Raw genomic sequence first — 22,212 nt, forward strand, 5'->3', positions numbered from 1 at the left:
GCATGTCAGTTGGTTCAATTGACATCTTCTTGAGTTGCAAGTAGGATAACCCCATGCATTCTAGGAAGAAGTTCTTCATAGTGAGGATGCTGAGACACTGGCACAGTTTTCCCCAACAGGTTGTGGCTGCTCCCTCCCTAGAGATGTTCAAGACCAGGTTGGATGAGGCCTTGAGCAATCTGTTCTAGTGGGAGGTGTCCCTGTCTATGGCTGGGTGTTGGAACTGGATGAGCTTTGAGGTCCCTTCCAACATAAACATTTTTTGATCCTAGGATTCTATTCAATGATCATATGAATGAAATGAGTAATGCTTGTTGGTAGCACAGAAACGGGAATTTCTTCTCACTTCCCAGGCATGAAAAAAAGTATGCATGGTACTTATATAAATTATGTATTTTCCTATCTGGAACATCTGTGACAAGCATCTGAGGCATATCAATGCTCAGTAAACCCCATTATGGACATGATTTCCCAGCAGAACATGATCTGGTTAACTACTGTAAGCACTGAACATGTGCATCTTGTGTTCTGCCTGTAGAATGACTTGCTAGAGGTTCAAAGTAACAAATAGTTGTTTGCCATGTGTGCTGAACACTTTTATGATTCAATGGAAATATTGTATAAAAAATAAATTATACAATGTTCTACAGTATACAAAACAAAACAACTATTGTTGTTATCATGACCTGTGAGCTTAATCCAAGGAAGCTGGAGTTGTTCAGTTTGGAGAAGAGGAGGCTGAGGAGAGACTCATTGTTCTCCTGAAGGGAGGTCAGAGCCAGGAGGGGCCCAGCCTCTTCTTGGTGTCAAGCAACAAGACTAGAAGAAATGGTTTCAAGCTGTGCCAGGAGATGTTCAGGCTGGATACTAGGAAATATTTCTTCATTGAAAGGGCTATCAGATATTGGAGTGGTGTGTCCAGGGCACTGGTGGAGCCATCGTCCCTGGAAGTGTTTAAGTATCATGTGAACATGGCTGGTGGTTTAATGTTCATCCTTCAGTGGGTTGAGGGTTCCAACTGGGTGTTTTCTGTGGTTCTTGGATTACTAAATCCATCAAATAATGCAGATCATGTTCAGGAATTGTTGCAAAGAAGTACACGTCCATGACCTTGTGCTTCTTCCTCCAAACAAAATGTTCATGCATAAATTAAGGTCCTTCTCCAGGACTAGCCAAGTTCAACAGACAATGGCAAATATTATCTTATGGTTTCTCTTAAATGCTACAGAAAGAAAAAAATAGGGCCTTTTATTCCGAGCTACTAATGCTGCAGCAAGGTACATCACTCTATTCTATGTGGCGGTCGGAGGCTATCTGGGATGCAGTGACCATGAAATAATAAAGTTTTCAAGTGAAGCTAGGAGAGGCATCAACAAAACACCTACATTGGACTTCCAGAGAGCAAACTTCCGCTTATTCACAGAACTAACTTGAAGGGCTTGAAAAAGCCCTCACAAATAAGAGCATCCAGGAAGGTTGGACCTACTTCAAGAAAGAAATCTTGAAGGCACAGGAACAGGTTGTGCCAATGTGCCAAAAGCAGAGCCAGTGCGGAAGGCAACCATCCTGGATGGATGAGGGGCTTGTGATGGAATTAAGGACAAAAATGAGTGCATATTACCTTTGGGAAGTGGGGGTAGTAACTTAGGAAAAAAAAAATAAGGATGTTGCTAGGTCAAAAGCCCAGTTAGAACTTAGGCAGGTCACTGCTGTGAATGATAACAAGAAGTGTTTCTGTAAACATATTTGTGACAAAATAACCTCTTGTCTTTATTGGAGAAAGAGGATAATATAGTAACTAGAGATGAGGAAAAGGCAGAGGTGCTTAACACCTTCTTTGTCTCAGTTTTCAATAGCGAGGCAGGTTATTCTCAGGACAGATGGCATCTTGGTAGGTGGGGTCAGGAAGCAGGGCAGCCTCCCTTATAATCCAGGAAGAAGTAGTTAGGAACTTGTTGAGCCTTCTGGATCCTCACAAGTCTATGGGGCCAGATGGAATCCATCCTAAGGTGATGAGAGAGCTGACAAATAAGCTGGCCAAGCTGCTCTCCATCCTTTGTCAACAGTTCTGGCTCACTGGAGAGGTCCCTGAAGACTGGAATCTGATGATACAGTGCCTATCCACAAGAAGAGTCAGAAGGAGGACCCAGGAAATTACAGACCTCTCAGCCTGGCCTCAGTGTCAGGCAAGATAATGGAGCAGATCATCCGGAGTGCAATCACAGGGCACCTACCAGATGGCCAGGGGATCAGACCCAGCCAGCATGGCTTTAGAAGGAGCAGGTCCTGCTTGACCAACCTGATCACTTTTCATGACCAGGTGACTGCCTGGTGGATGTGGAAAAGACTGTGGATGCAGTCTGCCTGGACTTCAGCAAGACCTTTGACACTGTCTGCCATAGCAAACTCCTGGCCAAGCTGGCAGTTTATGGCATAGACAGGGGCACTCTCTACTGGATTTAGAACTGGATGGATGGCTGGGCCCAGAGAGTGGTGGTAAATAGTGCTACATCCAGATCCAGTTGGCAGACGTCACTAGTGGTGTGCTCCAGGGGATCAGTGTTTGGCCCAGTCCTGTTTAATATCTTCATTGATGATCTGGATGAGAGAATTGAGTCCTCCATCAGTGAGTTTGTAGACGACAACAAGTTGGGAGCATGTGTTGATCTGGTAGAGGGTAGGAGAGCTCTGCAGAGGGACCTAGACAGGCTGGACAGATGGGCAGAGTGCACTGCCATCAGTTTTAACAAGTCCAAGTGCCAGGTTCTGCACTTTGACCACAACAACCCCGTGCAGTGCTACAGGCTGGGGAGAGGCTGGAGAGCAGCCAGGCACAGAGGGACCTGGGGATACTGGTTGGCAGCTAAACATGAGCCTGTTGTGTGCCCAGGTGGCCAAAAAGGCCAATGGCATCCTGGCCTCTATCAAGAATAGTGTGACCAGGAGGACAAGGGAAGTCCTTCTGCCCTTGTACTCAGCACTCATTGGGCCATATCTTGAGTCCTGTGTCCAGTTCTGGGCCACTCAATTTAAGAAAGATGTTGAGGTGCTGGAATGTGTCCAGAGAAGGTCACTAAGCCTGGTGAGGGGTCTCGAGCACAATCCTGTGAGGAGAGGCTGAGGGAGCTGGAGGTGCTCAGCCCGGTGAAGAGGAGACTCAGAGCACATCTCATTGCTGTCTAAAACTACCTGAAGGGATGTTATAACCAGATGCTGTTGGTCTCCTCTTTCAGGCACCCTGTGATACAACAAGAGAACACAGGCTCAAGCTGCGACAGGGCAGGTTCAGGATGGATGTTAGGAAGAAATTCTTCACCTAAAGAGTGATTTGCATTAGAATGGGCTGCCCGGGGAGGTGGTGGATTCGCCATCCCTGGAGGTGCTTAAGAGAAGTCTAGACGAGACAGCGCCATGGTTTAGTTAATTACAAGGTGTTAGGTGATGGTTGGACTTGATGATCCTAGAGGACTTTTTCAACCTGATTAATTCTGTGATTCTTAGCCCAGTGAACTCAATCAAACTGCAGTTAAACAAAGCTGTTAGTTATTTTAGTTATTAAATCAAGGATGATGATTCATTGTATTTTTGGTGGTGGCAGTGGATTTCCTTCTGAGTACTTTGTATGTTACACATGCTACTATTCGAGGATTAACCAGTAATAAAAAAGTGTGGATCATTAAGCGTACCTTGTATTAAATTCTGAAGTGCTATTTCCATTTTCTTTGGCAAAATTAATAATGAGGAATATGTTGTGGATTTCATCTGAGAGTTAATAGAATCATGAAGTGTGGAATGCTTGGTATAACTGAATTAAAAAAAAAGTTTTATTGTCATTGTGAAGGATGGAAAATGACAGAAACTTAATAAAAAGATAGCTAGCTACCTTAGATCCATAGCATCACCTTTTACCTTTCTCAGACATTTTCTTTCAGAAGGTAGTGATGTTAATGGAATGATGAGGTTATGACTAGAACCATCAGAAGGTGAATCATAGAAACACAGAATCAACCAGGTTGGAAGAGACCTCCAAGAATGAAATATTTTCAGAAAAATATCATAGCTAAATGATGACATTGAAATCCTTTTGTTTTTCTCTCCGGGGAAACAAGCGTGACAAGCCAGTCTTTTTCTGCCAAATGTGAATAGCCAGTGCTTTTCTCAACATTTGTGGAATTAAAACTGCAACGCACACCACCATCATGCCTTACATCTTCTGTCAAAGGACGCATCATTTACACATCTTTCATAATAATGGCTATGTAAACAAGAAGGCTTCTCAGGAATACTAAAGTTTCACAGCTCGTGGCTTTCGGAAGTAGTTTGGATTTTAGTTTTGGTTGGTTGGTTTGGTCACTTTGAATAATCTTATTTCTTTACAGTGTCTAAGCTCAATACTTCCATCTGCAAGTTCTTCCCTGATTCACAGCAGAATACAGAGACTGTGCCATTCCCCTGTTGTCTGTGATTTTTAAAAAAATCAATAAAGTGAAAATTATTATTTTGAAAATTGATATCTTTTATCTCTAAGCACATTCCCTACTCTTCTAATCTACACCCAACTTTCTTTATGTTAAATGACTAGACTAATTAATTTCTGAGACTCAGAGGGCTGGAGCAGCTCTGCTATGAGGACAAGTTATGAGAGTTGGAGCTCTTCAGCCTGGAGAAGAGGAGGCTTCGAGGAGACCTTGGAGTGGCCTTCCAGTATCTGAAGGGGGCTACAGAAGGGCTGGAGAGGGACTATTGACTAGGTCTTGTAATGACAGGACAAGGAGTAATGCATTTAATCTGGTAGAGGGGAGAATTGAACTAAAAAAAAGTCATAAAACCTTTCCAAATTCTTTGGACTATATTTTTTTTTCAATGTATTAAAAACTATCAGAGGTAAATAAAAAAAAACACACACCGCCACTTGCTAATTAAAAAAAATTGAGTCAAGTGACACTGTAAAAGCTCAGTCAGGCTAACTGCAACATAGCAAATATCTGGACTTAATCCTTCAGTCCTGACAAGACAAGGTTTAAACTGGCAGAGGAGAGATTTAAACTGGATATTAGGAAGTTCTTTCCAGTGAGGGTGGTGGGACACTGGCACAGGTTGCCCAGGGAGGTTGTGGAAGCTCTCTCCCTGGAGGTGTTCAAGGCCAGACTGAATGAGGCCTTGAACAACCTGTTCAAGGGAGGTGTCCCTGCCTATGGTGGAGGGTTGGAACCGAGTAATATAAATATCTGAGGGCTGGGCGTCAGGATGGGGGGAACAGGCTCTGTTCACTTGCTCTCTGTGATAAGACTAAGAGCAATGGATGTAAGCTGCAGCACTGGAGGTTCCACCTCAAAACAAGGGGGAACATCTTTATTCTAAGGGTCACAGAACACTGGAACAGGCTGCCCAGAATGATTGTGGAGTATCCTTCTCTAGAGACTTTCAAGGCCTGTCTGGTTGTGATCCTGTGTGCCCTGAGCTAGACTGTATGGTCCTGTTGTGACAGGGGAGTTGGACTCGATGGTCTCTTTGGATCCCTTCCAACCCCTAATATCCTGCAATCCTGTGTCCTTGCAATTTATATTTCAATGTAGAATAAAAGCAAACACTGTGATATTTCTGCAGAAGATAATTTCTTACTTTTCTTAATGTTGCAATAGGATGAAAGAAAATCAGGAAGGGGAAAGAAAAGAAAGGAGCTAACAGTTTCATCTAATAGTTTTGCTCCAGAATTTGTGACTAGCATTGCAGATACCTATTTATTGACTAAATAGATGAAGTCTTAAAGTGGTCTCATATAGACTAAAAAAGGTAGGGATCTTTCTTTAACCTTTACACAGCAACCACTGCAAATAATAGAAATCACAGAGTTCTGCACATTGTTTATTTTCTCTAGAACTTTAAAATGGTAAATCTAATAAACCAGATCCTCGGCTACAACACTCACAATAACTTTTTATTTCTTAGCAATTGCAACCTAAGACTCCATACTTGGGAATATAGATGAAATTTTCCTCTACAAATTACAATATGACCATTCAGGGTAGGATTTGAAATGTAGCCACTGCATTTTAAGAAGGATGACTGAATAATGACTGATGAATGGCCCAGAGAGTAAATCTAAATCTTATGAGGAGTGACTGAGGGTGCTGGGAGTGGTTAGTTCGAAAAAGAGGAGGCTGAGGGGAGACCTCATTGCTGTCTACAACTCCCTGAAGGGACAGTGTTGAGATGCTGGTGGTGGGTTCTTCTCACAGGTAATTGGAGACAGAACAAGGGGGAATGGCCTCAAGCTGACCCTGGGGAGGTTTAGATTGGACATTAGGAAAAAGTTTTTCACAGAGAGCATGGTCAGACACTGGAATGAGCTGCTCAGGAAGGTGATGGGGTCCTCAACCCTGGATGTGTTTAAGGATGGTTTGGACGTGGTGCTAAGGTATATGGTTTAAAGTGAATCTTGTAGAGTAGGGTTATAGGTTGGACTTGGTGATCCTGAGGGTCTCTTCCAACATGAATGTTTCTGTGATTCTATGTGAAACATCTTAAACTTATTTTTGTTATGAACAAAAGGGAGCCAAGTTATTACATAAAAATTAGCTCTAAAATTATGCAAATAATCAGACTTCTGCTTTGCTAGTTTATAAAAAAAATTCTCTTTGCTACTGAATTCTGTTTGTATTTCTGTATATGCTTTCTAAGGAGATGGAATGAAAAATAAATCTCTAGGGCAGCAGTACATTTTAAAGAATGACTGAATGCTGTGTGCTTGTGTTTACATGATGATACTGATTTGACTATGTGGGAATGAATACTGAATAAAAATAGATCTTATGGAAGTGAAGCACTTCTGCAGAGACTAAGGAGAAATAAAAAATGCATAAGAATAAAGCTTGTGAAGAGTAAAAGCACACCAAACATAGAATTTCCTTTATAGTTTTGGACATATTCCCTGAAGTAAATTTTAAAGTAGCCATTTCAACTTTTGCTACAGAGAAGGAAGGACAAAACTAAACCGGTTGGTGATTCCTTGAAGTGTAGGCAGTCTGTCTACCCTCTGTCATTGGGGAATTGTATAAATACACTCCTGGCAAGAGGTTTCTCTTTGTTCTTTTATTAGACGTTAACAATTTCAAAGGTCAATGGATCACTAAAACTTGATATAGTAGACTCTAATTCAAGTAGCAGAAACTTAAAATATGCACACAGATGCTACCACAGGTTCTGATGAGAACCACTGCATGGAAATCAGGCCCCAGTGTTACTCCTAATCTGACTGAAATACAAATAAAGTTCAAAAGACTTGCTGAGTACAGCAGAACAGCAACAATCAATGTAAGATGGGGAACAAAATAATAATCACAGCAAAACTTGCACCAGTTTTAAGCCTGAGAAATAGTTCTGCAGCTCAGTATAAGGTACAAGGACTATCAGGGAGAGGTGTCTCCAACAAAATTATTCACAAGAAATACTAATATGATACATGAGAAGTTGTCAATGTGCATCTATCTTCCCATAAAATATGAAAATATACTTATCGTAACTGTATTAAAATTGAGCAACTTTAAAAGGCAATTTGTACAAAAAATGTTTTTGAGCAGAAATCCTGCCCTGTGAAGGGATGAAGGAGGAAATAAGAAAGAAGTGTGATGCTGGGAGCCTCTAGTGAAATTCTGTTGACCTCACTGTGAAAGCATCTCTACTTTCTCCCAGAAGACTACAGAAAAGCAGACTGAAGAGGGTAAGAGTTCTCATCTAAACAGTGAAGATAAGGATAGGTTGAAGCCAAGCATGCTTCTGTCCTTGTACTCAACTGTAGCTGAGGACGAGTCTTGAAGAAGAACCATGCTGCTGGACTGAATTACCCTGTCCATATCAAACCTATTCAGACTATATGAACATTAATTCTGGTCTACATTTAAGCCTCAGGCTTTGCCTCCAAATTCTCTTCTCAAGAACCTAAATCCAGGTTGCTTGAACTTTAAATAATTAGGCATAAGTTTGCACAGGAAAGCATACACCACAGGATCACAGGGTTGGAAGGGACTCAAAGAAATCATGAAGTCCAACCCCCACTGCCACAGCAGGACCATATAATCTAGCTCAGGGCTCAGAGGAACACATCCAGAAGGACCTTGAAAGTCTCCAGAGAAGGAGACTTCACAACCTCTCTGGGGATCCTGTGCCAGTGCTCTGTAACTCTTACAGGAAAGAAGTTCCCTCTTGTGTTGAGGTCCTGCACTGCAGCTTACATCCATTGCTCTTTGTCCTATCCCAGGGAGCAAGTGAGCATAGCCTGTTCTCCTCCTCCTGACCCCCATCTGTCAGATATTTATAAACATTTATTAAACCCCCTCTCAGTCTTCTCCAGATTAAAAAGCCCCAGGTCCCTCAGCCTCTCCTCATCAGGCAGTGCTCCAGTCCTCTACTCATCCTCGTAGCCCTCCAATGGACTTTCTCTAGCACAGATGAAGCTGGAGTTCATAAGCTGCTCTAGGATTCATCTTACAAATTTTCTTTCTCCACTTTGCTTTTTCTATTAGAAATAATTAGTTCTATATCAGGACCTGGGCCAAATAGTGCTGAAGTCTTCAATAACATCATGAGGGAAGATAATTACTGCTCTTTCCTTTTACCTGTTCATAGACAAAGCTGTAGTACAAGACAATACCACAAGAGTGCTAACCCTCACAGGACTCTTATCTTGATTTGTTGTCTTATTTTCTGTGTGGATTATATTCTTTTTCCTGATAACCATAAATCAAGAAGAACTTTCCCATTTTGCCCTACCTTTGATTTCTGCTAATTAAATCTATTTATGACATCAGTGTAACAGAGATGACACAGCAACTGTGAGCAAATGGAAGATTCACAGCCTCTTGGCTTCTGCAAACCAGAAAAAGAGAAGAATTACAAGGAATGTATTTCCTGCCTCAAAATAACAGTAAGTTATAATTGGGAAGAAAAATGAATCAGAAAGGTAGAAATAATAGACTTGTAAAATTTCACAGTCAAAATAATACCAACACACCAATAAAAGTCATGTCACAGAATGTTAGGGGTTGGAAGGGCTCTGTAAAGATCATCTAGGAAGATCCCTCTGCCAGATCAGGATCTCCTGCTCATGCATCCAGATGGATTTTGAATGTCTCCAGTGAAGTAGATTCCACAACCTGTTCCAATGCTCTGGCACCCTTGCAGTGAAAAAGCTTTTCCTTATGTTCACGTGGAACTTCCAATGCTCCAGGTTGTACCTCTTGCCCCTTGTTCTATCTCTGGACCTTGCTGAGAAAAGCCTGGCTCTGTCCTCCCAACACTTGCTCAGAACATATTTGTAAGTATTTATTTGCTCACACCTCAGCTTCTTCTTCCCCAGGCTAGAGATCCAGCCACATAATTAACCAGGTTGGAAAAGACTTCTGAGATCATCAAGTCCAACCTCTCACCTAACCCTTTAAATTAACTAAACCATGGCACTAAGTGCCTCAACCAGCCTACTCTTAAACACCTCCAGGGATGGTGACTCCACCACCTCACTAACCAGCCCATTCCAATGACAATCACCCTTGCCGTGAAGAACTACTTCAGCATTTTCTCACAGGGAGATGTTCCAGTCCCTTAATCATCTTTGTGTTTCTCTGCTGGACTTTCAAGTGGCTGCCTGTGAGGCCCTTGTACTGACAGGCACAGAACTGGACATGATATTCCAGATGTGACCTCAGCAGGGCAGAGTGTAAGGGAAGAAAACTCTCTCTGATGTAACCACATGACATGTAAGGTTGTACAAAATAGTAATCTCTGCAAGCAGTAGTTACAGAAGTTATAAAAAGTACAATCAATTGCAATTAAAAAGAACAAATTTGCACTTACCTTTCCTTACTATATAATAAGTATATAGATAAGTTGTGATCATTTGGGAGTTACCTGTCCCCCCCAAATTAAGAAAAATCACCCAGACTAGACTCAGCCAGATGAAAGTTAAGAAATGAAGCTGTATTTACAGCTTAGCACAATATATAATCATATATATACAAATATATACAGTTGTATGCAAGTTAAAAGTAATACAGAAACAATCCCAGAAACAATCAGAGTCCTCAGGAGGGCTTCCAATCCCCCCCTTCCTCCTCCCTCTTTCCCTCCCTTCAAAAATTACTAGATAAACCCATGTATATCTCATGTGATAAATCTGGAGATCTGAGGTAAGATGTCAAAAAGACAACAAGGAGGTTAGAGGAAAAACGGTTAGATTGGATTAGAGTTAAGGCAGAGGCAGCCACAGAGACCAGACCGCCAGAAAGAAAGCACAGCCAGAAGTGAGAGCTGAGCAGTGCTTGTCTTCTCTATATTTTGGCTAGTTGCATTTCTCAGCAGAAGAATGGTTGATACAGACTACATGTTCTTTTCTTTTCTTTCTTCTCACAGCTAAAGATTTAATTTCTAGCAGTGAAATATTCCGACTAGTCTCAAACCACACTTAGGTGTACACTTGTCTTTCTCCAGAGAACATGTTTTTGGCACGAGATTTCACTCCGTAGAAATAGAAAAAAATGAGCTCTCAGAATCTCAGAAGGCCCGTTTCTTGTGAAAATAAAATCTTTGGATATTCTATGGGTTTACATTCTACAGTACTAAACGTTCACAACTTTTGTTTATTTTTGGACTCATGAATATGAAAATGTAAAAGCTTTCACATTCTGAAAAATCAATAACTGACTTATTTTTATTTCTAGAGACACAAATTCTTTAAGTGCCCTGACAGAAATTACAGGGCTAAATGCATATAATTTGCTGACTATAAAAGCATGGATTGTAAATGACAACTTGCTTTCAGATTAACAGGGCTCAATCAGCCTTAACTTTGTCCATCCAAGTCTATAAAATACTCAGAAATGAGTATTAATGTTTATAAATATACAAGGGGTGAGTGCCAGGAGGGTGGAGCCAGCCTCTTCTCAGCAGTGCCCTGTGATAGGATAAGGGGTGATAGGTGGAAGTTGAGGCATAGGAGGTTCCATGTGAACCAGAGGAAGAATTTTTTCCCTGTGAGAGTAACAGCACTGGAACAGGCCACCCAGGGACATTGTGAAGTCTCCCTCTCTGGAGATATTCAAGACCTGCCTGGATGCATTCCAGTGTGATCTGTCCCAGGTGATCCTGCTCTGGCAGGGGGGCTGGACCAGATGAGCTTTCAAGGTCACTTCCAGCCCCTGATATTCTATCATTTTATGATTCTATGAGACACCACAACACTTTTTGTTATTCCATCCTTGGATATATTCCCTATATCCTGAATGAACAAAGCAGAACACAATAGACCACACCAGAACAAAACAGAACAGAATGCTCTTGGTGATACTTTTTTTTTCACTGGAGGTGCAGCTTTCTACGGAGTTCTTCAAATTCTTGACATGTTTCCTGAACTGGACACCGGCATTTCTGGCCTAAGCAGCAATGCTGAGTAGAGAGAGGAATAATCTCTGATGTTATTCTGGCCATGAATCTCCTAATTCATAGGTAGTTCATCTTGCCTAATTGCATAAAAAACTTACTAAGACATGTCTAATGTTGTGTTCATCCTCCAGATCCTAACCAACAGTCTGGACTCAGCCTGCGTAGATCATGGAATCACAGAATGGTTTAGGTTGGAGGGGACCTCAAAGCTTATCCAGTTCCAACTTCCCACCATAGGCAAGGACATCTCCCACTAGAACAGATTGCTCAAAGCCTCATCCAACCTGGTCTTGAACACCTCCAGGGAAGGAGCAGCAGTGCCAGTGTCTCAGCACCTTCACTGTGAAGAGCTTCTTCCTAGAATACATGGGGTTATCCTATTTGCAACTCAAGAAGACGTCAATTGAAAAAAATGAAATGCAAACAAACAAGCCAATAAATAAAATTATATCATTAAAATACAACTATATAGTACTGCATTGTAGTGTACAGTGTAAGGCTACCACGGCAAGCTTTTTTTTTCCTGTCTTGAAACCTTGGTATAATAGTGATACTGCCTTGAAAAGAAAACAAATAAACAAAGCAAAGCAAACAAAAAACGTAGGAGAAAAAAAACCCACAACCAACCAAAAACAAAAGCAAAAAACTCACAAGCAAACAAACAAAGAAAAAAGCCCCAAATGAACAAGCAAAAGAAAAGCAACCTCCCTGCAAATAGAGTTTGTACCAGACACGCCAAATTAATGTATCTAGGATTAAGGAAAATCTTCTCAGAGGGCTGGAGTAGCTCTGCTATGAGGACAGGCTACGTGAGTTGGGGCTTTCCAGCCTGGGGAAGAGAAGGTTTTGAGGAGATCTTGGAGAGACCTTCCAGTATCTGAAGGGGCTACAGGAAGTCTGGGGAGGGACTATTGACAAGGTCTTGTAATGAGAGGATGATGAAAAATGTGTTTAAAGTGGCAGAGGGGAGATTTAAAGTAGATGTTAGGAATAAGTCCTTTCCAGTGAAAGCAGTGAGACACTGGCACAGGTTGCCCAGGGAGGCTGTGGATCACAGAATCCACAACCTTCCTGGAGGTGTTCAAGACCAGGTTGGATGAGGCTTTAAGTGACCTATTCTAGTATGAGGTGTTCCTGCCAATGGCAGGGGGTTGGAACTGGATGAGCTTTGAGGTTCCTTCCAGCCTAAACTATTCTATGATTCTATGATTCTGTAAGGCAGATGGAGGCCCACATATGACACAGTGTGGGAACAACTTTCAACCTGCTGTAAACTGCAGTCATAAGGAGGTTTTGGAATTGATTCCGCTGCATGGGATGATACAAATTGAGCAAATTCTTAGCCAGGATATTTCCTAGGCAGAAATTTCCAAGGCAACTATTTATTCCCCATAAGGATTTTCTCCTTTAAATTGGAAAAAAAAAAAAAAAAGATTCAATTTGCAGATTAAAATAAATTGGAAGCAAGCAGATTGTAAGACTAGAAGTTGGAGGGCAATGAGGATTGATGGATCACGGTACCACAGTATCACAGTATCACCAAGGTTGGAAGAGACCTCATAGATCATCAAGTCCAACTCTTTACCACAGAGCTCAAGGCTAGACCATGGCACCAAGTGCCACTTCCAATCCTGCCTTTTACAGCTCCAGGGACAGCGACTCCACCACCTCCCCAGGCAACCCATTCCAGTGTCCAATGACTCTCTCAGTGAAGAACTTTCTCCTCACCTCCAGCCTAAATTTCCCCTGGCACAGCCTGAGGCTGTGTCCTCTCGTGCTGGTGCTGGCCACCTGAGAGAAGAGAGCAACCTCCTCCTGGCTATAACCACCCCTCAGGTAGTTGTAGACAGCAATAACGTCACCCCTGAGCCTCTTCTTCTCCAGGCTAACCAATCCCAGCTCCCTCAGCCTCTCCTTGTAGGGCTTGTGCTCAAGGCCTCTCAAGGATGCAGTGTAATTAATGATAAATTGCACATTACTTCAGAAAATGTTCAGCCAATAATCATGGGGCAGATTCTGACACTGTTGATGTCAAACTGTGTTGCTGATTGATTTAGTTGGGGCAATGAGAAAGTCTTCACAAGGATACTTATGGGAAGTTCATTCATTTAGGAGAATCAGAAAAACTGGAAAATGTTTGGCCACAAAGTGGCCAAGGGATTGCACTAGCAAAGACTTTCCTTGTGAATGTCTAAATGCTTTCTGAAATCAGACAACTGAAAAATGTCAGGGGAAAACTTCTTGCCCAAGTTTGATGTCAGCCCTTTGATCCAATCCGTGAAGCAAATGGGAGAAGCCACAAAAATAAATAAAGGAAACATTGTAAATTATTGAAAAGATGGGAATCAGTTTGATGTTTACACTTAATGCAAAAATATAACCTTTTTTTTTTCTTGTGTGTGTGTTGATGTTTTGCTTCATTCCAACTCCTGTGTCTCACCACAGATCATATTCTCCAATCTTGAGTATCTTTTTTAAGTTGCTTTGCTTCTTTAAACAGCTATGGCAATAGTTTTACAAGAAAGACAGTGATTCCTCTTTTCTTTGCTTACTTCCTTTTCTTTTATCTTGCTTCATGCAAAAAGATATTCTGTGAATTAACTAGACCATGAATCATTGCCAAATATTTGATACATAGCATATAACTGCATAACAAGTTGTGTAAATTCCTTGAGTTTCAGGAAGGAAATGAACATCAGTAGCTCATGCATCTTAGAGATAAGAGAGGAATGATGTTTCTGAGGTTATTTTCAGTCAGTTATTTGCAGTTTCCGGAGTTGCATATTAATACTTTCACAGATGATAACTTGTCACTACCAGACTGTGTGTCTAATCCAAGGCAGACTGGTAAGTTTTTGCATTTGTATATTCATTTTTCTGCTGTATTATCTCAAAATCTTTTCACTTACAGGATGTCATATATGCTGAAAATTTCCAAAGATTATAAGCCCAGTCCTTAGATTTAGTTGGAATTTCATTAGAACTGTCAAGACTGTTCATCTTTCTCTGTTTCCTCCCACTCATTTTATTGTTTCTGTGTGTTCACTCTTCTGCTTCTCTGGCTAGAAGCCAGTCAAGAACCAGCAGAAAAAAACCTAAACAACACATTTTTTTTTCTAATGTGTACATCTTATGCATAGAAATAAAATGTTTGTTAAACTTGGGGTTAGCTCAGTCTTAGCAAAGAAGTTATTGCACCATTAGAGCTGCCTGGTTTAAGACTGCTGAGATTTTTCATCAGTGAGCTATGTGAACAGTATTTGGAACTACAGATGTCAGTCTCTTTAATGTAGCTTCAAGTCTGAATGCAAAGGGGTCTATTTCCTTTCAGTTTATATTCAAAGCCTAGATAAACACTTCATCCATATTCAGAGAAAAGAATGCCATCGCATAATCTCTCACAAGTGGTCAACACCCTTGCAGAAGTGACTGGTGAAGTTGTAAGGCATCTGCTTATCCTCCAATGTCTCATGAGCTTCACAACATCTGCTTCACTCATCTCCCTTTCATTTCTTCTCATATCTTTGCCTGTTTTAAATACCCAAGGGAATGGTGCTTTAAGTCTAACCATCTGCTACTTAGCTATTAAAAATAAATACAAATATATATTAAAGCCTTCCTAAAGAGCAAGCATGTGTATAGACACTGATTTTTAGCACTGTAATTTTGAAAAATAAATAGAAAGTGGAAGGAGTAAACAAATCACTAAGCCATATTTTAAAACATTAAATCCATGCTGAACATTTTAATCATACGTATTTAAAATCCATACCCTTCAAAGTTAAAATTAACCACGTTGTCCATAAAGAGTAATAGAAATATTTAAATCCTCCTGCCTATAAATAAGCAACCAAATGTTTAATGCTTAACTATCTCAACTTTTGTCTCTTTATTTTTAGTCTGACTCCAAATTTCATTCTGTCTGTTCTACTTGAAAAATAAGAAAGCTACTGTCAGAAATCAGAGAAAGATAGTTATAGGCTGTCAAGTCACTTCTTTTTCTCTCAGAAAATGAAATAGATCAATCTTTTTAGTACAAAACATATTTCTCAGGCTGAATCATTCATATAGCACTTTCCATCTGAAAATGTTCATGCTTCATGAGGTGTGGACACAAGTAGAGATACAATACTCGAGTAATTATGTCTCAAAGTTGTGTTCAGGTAGAGTTTCATTTCCTATCACTACTTATGCATTATTTTTGCTGTTGCATTCTTTCTCACAGATCACATAACTACAGCCAAAATACATGGTTCATTGGTTTTCTTTTCTTAACATCAAAATCTTTAATAATGAGCATCAATCAAAGTTAAAATTGCTTATCTTATATGATCTAGGAACGACAATCATTCTTCTATATTTTCTAAAAGTGCTTTGCACCATGGTTTCCCTTCTTTTGTATTATTACTCCTCTTCTTTTTTCTTTTGCTTGGTCCTCTTTTAACTAACAACACTGGAACTGTGATCACAGAATCACAGACTCACAGAATTAACCAGGTTGGAAAAGACATCTAAGATCATTGACTACAACCTATCAACTAACTAACTAACTAAACCATGGCACTAAGTGCCTCATCCAGCCTCCTCTTAAACACTTCCAGAGATGGTGACTCCACCTCCTCTATAGGCAGCCCATTCCAATGTCAATCACTCTTGCTGGGAAGAACTTCTTCCTAACATAAAACCTGAACGTGCCCTGGCACAGCTTGAGTCTGTGTTCTCTTGTTCTATCACTGGGTGTCTCGGAGAAGAGACCAACCCCACCTGGCTACAACCTCCTTTCAGGTAGTGCCCTTGTCTGGACACATTCCAGCACCTCAACATCATGCTGGGGAACAACAAATAAAGGCCTGGTTTAGCATTCATCACTATTGATCAATTATTGATTTTATTGCTAAAAGGTGTCTATATTTTCTCACATTTTCACACAGAAATGTTCTCAGTATTTTAATTATAAGCTACATATGATCTGGCAGATAATATCACAGAATCATACAATGTTAGGGGCTGGAAGGGACCTCAAAAGATCATCTAGTCCAAGCCCTGTAATATCCTATGAAAGATAATATAATGTAAGATGTGTGAATAATAAAAATGTATATTTTGTGAAAGCTAATATGGCATCATATGTATGAATAGTCAAAATGCATATTTTACTCTAACCTTGAAAACTTTATGTTATATATTGGTTAGCTCACAGTGAAGACTCTTAAATCTACATTTCTACTTTCTAGGCATTGGGAGCATTGTTGCTTGTAGGTTATTCTATGATTTAACAATCACTATGAATAATTTAGTTGACTAGTAAATCATCTTTTCATGAGGGAAGAAATTCTTGAGTATATTTATGCAGGAAAAAAGTTACCTCCTATGCAAAATTCTGTATCAGCTTCATATAATCATTGCTTGGTTAAAATGCATCTGTCATTAAGATCTTGCAAATAAAATGCAAGACTTTCTTATCTGTTTCTCATTCTTGGAACCATAACTATCTCATGATAAAAATTACAGCCATCTCTAATATTTTTTGGATAAGAGCTCTAAATGAACAAATAAAGAACTATAAAGAAATGGCCCTAACTGTAATGGATCTTGTTCATTTTGCCAGTATTACTTCAAAACACACTGGGATATGGGGCACAAAGTGAAAAATACTTTTGTTGACAAATTGCTGACATTAGATAATTTGTTTCAGCTTGTTTCTAGTCACTTACATGATGGTTCATCCAATCTATCCTGAGCTTTTCAGTGTCCTGGTATGTGTGATATTATTGCTTGCATATTCATATTATCAACTTAAATTGCTCCTGTCTTGCATTATATTTAGGTTGTATATAGTCCAACAGTATACTTGTATGCACCATTTATAGTTATTTAAGGACAATATAAGATAAGGAAATATTATCAGAGTGCAAATAAATATTCACTAAAGATAAAAGAAGTGATTACTAACAATCATAAATAATGAAGCCATTTAATTGTCGCCACCTATCTAATTGTCTTCCTCTCAATCCATCCCTCCATTTCAGGCATTTTTCATTGCACCAATTTATCAGCCAGTAGAAAATTAAGACTATTTTGTTATGCTTAGTTTTTATGTGAGTTGGCAGTCTTATTTTTACAGCTTTTTAAACAGATGGGTTTTTATCAACAAAGCTTAACAAGACACAGAGCAAACAGAAACAAAACCTTCACTAGCGATATTGCTTTTCATTGCCCAGTTGCTGCCAGATAAGATATATTGGACCTATCTCTCATTAAAAATCCAACAAATAAATGCATTTTCACAACTCATAAGTGTATACTTCTCAATTTACAAGACGACAAATTTCATGAGCTGTGTAGTTAAAGATTTCAGTAATGGACATCTACTGTAGGAACTGATACAAAAATGATTCCTGGCAAGATATGCCAGAATTGGCTACTATTTTGTCAGGTCCAATGGGAATTTTATCTCATGTGACCTAACAGGCTCTGATTTTTGTTTTTAGGCTATTGCAGGCTAGCAGATTGCAGAGAACACAGCATATGTGCATTTTGTGACATGATAAGTACCAGCGACAACTGACAACTCTTTGCTATTCCAGAAACCGTGATTTTAAATAGGTTTTCACCATCAGAAAAGAAACTTATAAAATTACTTCCATGTACTTATTTTGAACGTTTATTTTCCTGGAGAAGTGATTTTGGGAAATATTTAAAATGCAATCATAAATCCAAAACCATGCACTGCACATTTAGATTAGTCTAATACCTCGCACCTTGTCTTATACTGAGACAGATTGTCTAACTTTGAAGGTGCTGATGGCAATGGCTCGATGTCATTCCACTCAGATATAGTAATGGTAATGCATAGCAAAAAAAACCCTCATGGAAACATGTTAAACTGCATCTCAAACTGTGAGTGCAAATCCTGAAGCATCAATGAAGGGAAGAGACGTGTACTCAAGATTATCTACTATCAAATAGGACTGAGATAAAGGAGTGGATTCTTTACTTCTGTGATTTCATAAAGTTGTAACTCATGTTAAAATAGGTATTCAGTTAGACTACATGTGATCTAAAATACATATTGTTTAACAAACACCATGCTTTTATTTGGTGAGGTGAGATAACACCAAGAGAATACACAGATCACACCAGGATTCATAGAATCATATGCTCATAGAATGTCAGGGTCTGGCTAAGCTGCCAGCCCATGGCTTCGATGGCAACATTCTGTGCTGTGTTAGGAACTGGCTGGAGGGCTGAGCCCAGAGAGTGGTGGTGAATGGTGCCACATCCAGCTGGCGGCCAGTCACTAGTGGTGTCCCTCAGGGATCAGTGCTGGGCCCCATCCTCTTTAACATCTTCATAAATGATCTGGGTGAGGGCATCGAGTCAGTCATCAGCAAGTTTGCAGATGACATCAAGCTGGGGGCAGATGTGGCTGGGTTGGAGGACAGAAGGGCTCTGCAGCGGGACCTCTTGACCACCTGGACAGATGGGCAGAGTCCAATGGGATGGCGTTCAACAGCTCCAAGTGCAGGGTGCTGCACTTTGGCCACAGCAACCCCATGCAGAGATACAGGCTGGGGTCGGAGTGGCTGGAGAGCAGCCAAACAGAAAGGGATCTGGGGGTGCTGATTGATACCTACCTGAACATGAGCCAGCAGTGTGTCCAGGTGGCCAAGAGAGCCAGTGGCATCCTGGCCTGCATCAGGAATGGTGTGGTCAGCAGGAGCAGGGAGGTCATTCTGCCCCTGTACTCTGCACTGGTTAGACCACACCTTGAGTACTGTGCTCAGTTCTGGGCCCCCCAGTTTAGGAAGGACATTGAGATGCTTGAGCGTGTCCAGAGAAGGGCGATGAGGCTGGTGAGAGGCTTTGAGCACAAGCCCTACGAGGAGAGGCTGAGGGAGCTGGTATTGTTTAGCCTGGAGAAGAGGAGGCTCAGGGGTGACCTTGTTGCTGTCTACAACTACCTGAAGGGTGGTTGTGGCCAGGAGGAAGTTGCTCTCTTCTCTCAGGTGGCCAGCACCAGAACAAGAGGACACAGCCTCAGGCTGCGCCAGGGGAGATTTAGGCTCGAGGCGAGGAGAAAGTTCTTCACTGAGAGAGTCATTGGACACTGGAATGGGCTGCCCGGGGAGGTGGTGGAGTCGCAGTCCCTGGAGCTGTTCAAGGCAAGATTGGAAGTGGCACTTGGTGCCATGGTCTAGCCTTGAGCTCTGTGGTAAAGGGTTGGACTTGATGATCTATGAGGTCTCTTCCAACCTTGATAATACTGTGATTTCTTAAAGTGGAAGAGGCCTCGAAAGATCACCTGGTCCAGCCCCCCTGCCAGAGCAGGAGCACCTATATCAGATCACACAGGAACACATCCTGATGGTTCTTGAATATTTCCAGAGAGGGAGACTCCACAGCCTCCCCTGGGCAGCCTATTCCCGTGGTCTGTCACCCTCACAGGGAAAAAAATCCTCCTTATATTTCCATGGAACCTTCTATGCCTCAACTTCCACTCATTGCCTGTTGGAGAAATTCTTGTTAGCACAGCACACAAGAATTATAAACATGAGCAACCCGTGCTGGGAACGTCTTTGGTTCCCAGATAGTTCAGGAAATCGAGCTGTAAACAACTAAGCACCCCATACACAGCTGCAGTGGGCAGAGACTAGATAACCAAGGGGCTGGAGTGGGTGGTGATGGAGGCTGACCCTTAGAATGTTGTGATATGTTAACCTATGCACACCTTACATGTAACTCTGGACCCTCTGACTGTAACCAATCATGGTGGAGCACACCTCTTGCTAGAATGCATATAAGTCACTGTATCACAGAAATAAAGTGGATTTTGACCATCTAACCATATTGGTGCACAAAGAGTCATCTTCCCATAGCGCTCCACCGAACGTGTTCTCCAACAATTGCCCCTTGTCCTGTCATTGGGCATCACCCAACAGAGCCTGGCTCCATCCTCCTGGCACTGATGTTTTCATATTTATAAACATTCATGAGGTCACCCTTTAGTCTCCTGCTCTCCAAGCTAAAGAGCCCCAGGTCCCTCAGACTCTCCTCATAAGGAAGATGTTCAACTTCCTTAATCATTTTTGTGGTTCTGTGCCACATTCTTTAAAGCAGCTCCCTGTCCTTCTTGAGCTGAGAGGCCCAGAAGTGGGCACAATGCTCCAGATGAGGTCTCATCAGGGCAGAGTAGAGGGGAAGGAGAACCTCCCTCGAACTACTAACCACAGCCCTTCTAATATAGCCCAGAATGGCACTGGCCTTCCTGGCCACACGAACAGACTGCTGGCACATGGCCATCTTTCCACCCACCAGGACTCACAAGTTCTTCTGCCTTTACAACATTCATTACAATTCTTGTACTTACAATTCACCTGAAGAAGTCATTTTACCTGACTAACTGATAACAACTGGTCCTCTAAATTTAGCATTAAAAGTTCCCAGATTATTCCTCATATCTTTTTGAAGATCACCTTGAAATTCTTGGGGACCTCCTGAAGTATTTCCCAAGTTCAATAGATAGATGCCAGCCAGCAGTCACACACTTTAATTTCACACAGCTATAACTCAAAAATAAATAAAAAAGCCTCACAAATCTCAGCGGAGTTACCCTAAATTTACACTATCATTCCTGAGGTACGTCAAGAGTTGCATCTTTTCCTAAGTCCTAAAAACAGAGGGGAGGCAAAACTTTGAAGATCAAAGACTTAATTTGCAGCCTCTAATTTCAGAATTACTATGGGAAATCAGATGATCTAGTCACAATATTGCAAAGAGGGAAAACACAGAAATCCAGGGCCCCACTACCTAACATACAGGAAAGCTATTCTTGTGCACTTCTGCACACTGCAATGCAAGGGATCTTGAGAAGTAGGCCAGTTTCAGAGAACATGGAGAGTTAGCAAAGCTTTAACTAGCACAGCATTTCATTCAAGAAGTCAGCTTCAAGACTCCATTTAAAATTATCAGGGGCACATTATCTGGGAACACAACAAGAAGCAATTATTGGTTTAATTAGCCTGCAACACGTTGTGCTCCTTCTCTTTGTTGGATTGCCAGGCAATTTTGTAAAATCATTAAGCAAGGGAACTATAATTCCATAATGACCTAATCTGCAGTTCCATCCTATCACACCGGAATATTTTAAAGTTATTTATGACTGTCCTCAATAAAAAGCTAAGTCCATTGGGCAAGAAACACTTTGGGGCTCCAAAATTACAAATGGCTTATTTTATTGAAAGGTTTTTGTTGCATTCAGTCATCTGTTCTCTTCTGCATTTGACAGAGAAATTCTGCTTTCAAAATCAATGCACACTGCTAAGAAACTGCAGAATATACTAAAACACGTCTTTTGACCCTAACAAAACAAAACAAGCAATCAGCAAAAAAAAAAAAACCCAAAAAACCCCAAACCTAAACCAAACCAAACAAACAAAAAACCAACCAACCAAACAAACAAAAGAAAAACCACAGAAAAATTCCCAAAACCCAAAGAAAACAAAACAAAACATTAAACTTCTTTCATATCCAGCCTTTGGTACCATGGACAGGAAGAGTGATTCAGGGGACTGTAAACCAAGCAAATTCAAAACCTATTCCATAGCTCTTTTTCTCAAGCAGGAATTTTAAATTATTTTTCTAGATAACCTCTCAGATTTCGGCAATAGAAGAGAATCAAGAATGCAACTCATGGCTTTTTGCAGTTTCTATGTTTTGTTTTCATCATCATCATATGAGCTTTATGTTGTTTCACTGTACCTTCAACAAATGAGACCA

Source organism: Pogoniulus pusillus, chromosome 10, assembly GCF_015220805.1.
Source record: "Pogoniulus pusillus isolate bPogPus1 chromosome 10, bPogPus1.pri, whole genome shotgun sequence".
Taxonomy (NCBI): domain Eukaryota; kingdom Metazoa; phylum Chordata; class Aves; order Piciformes; family Lybiidae; genus Pogoniulus; species Pogoniulus pusillus.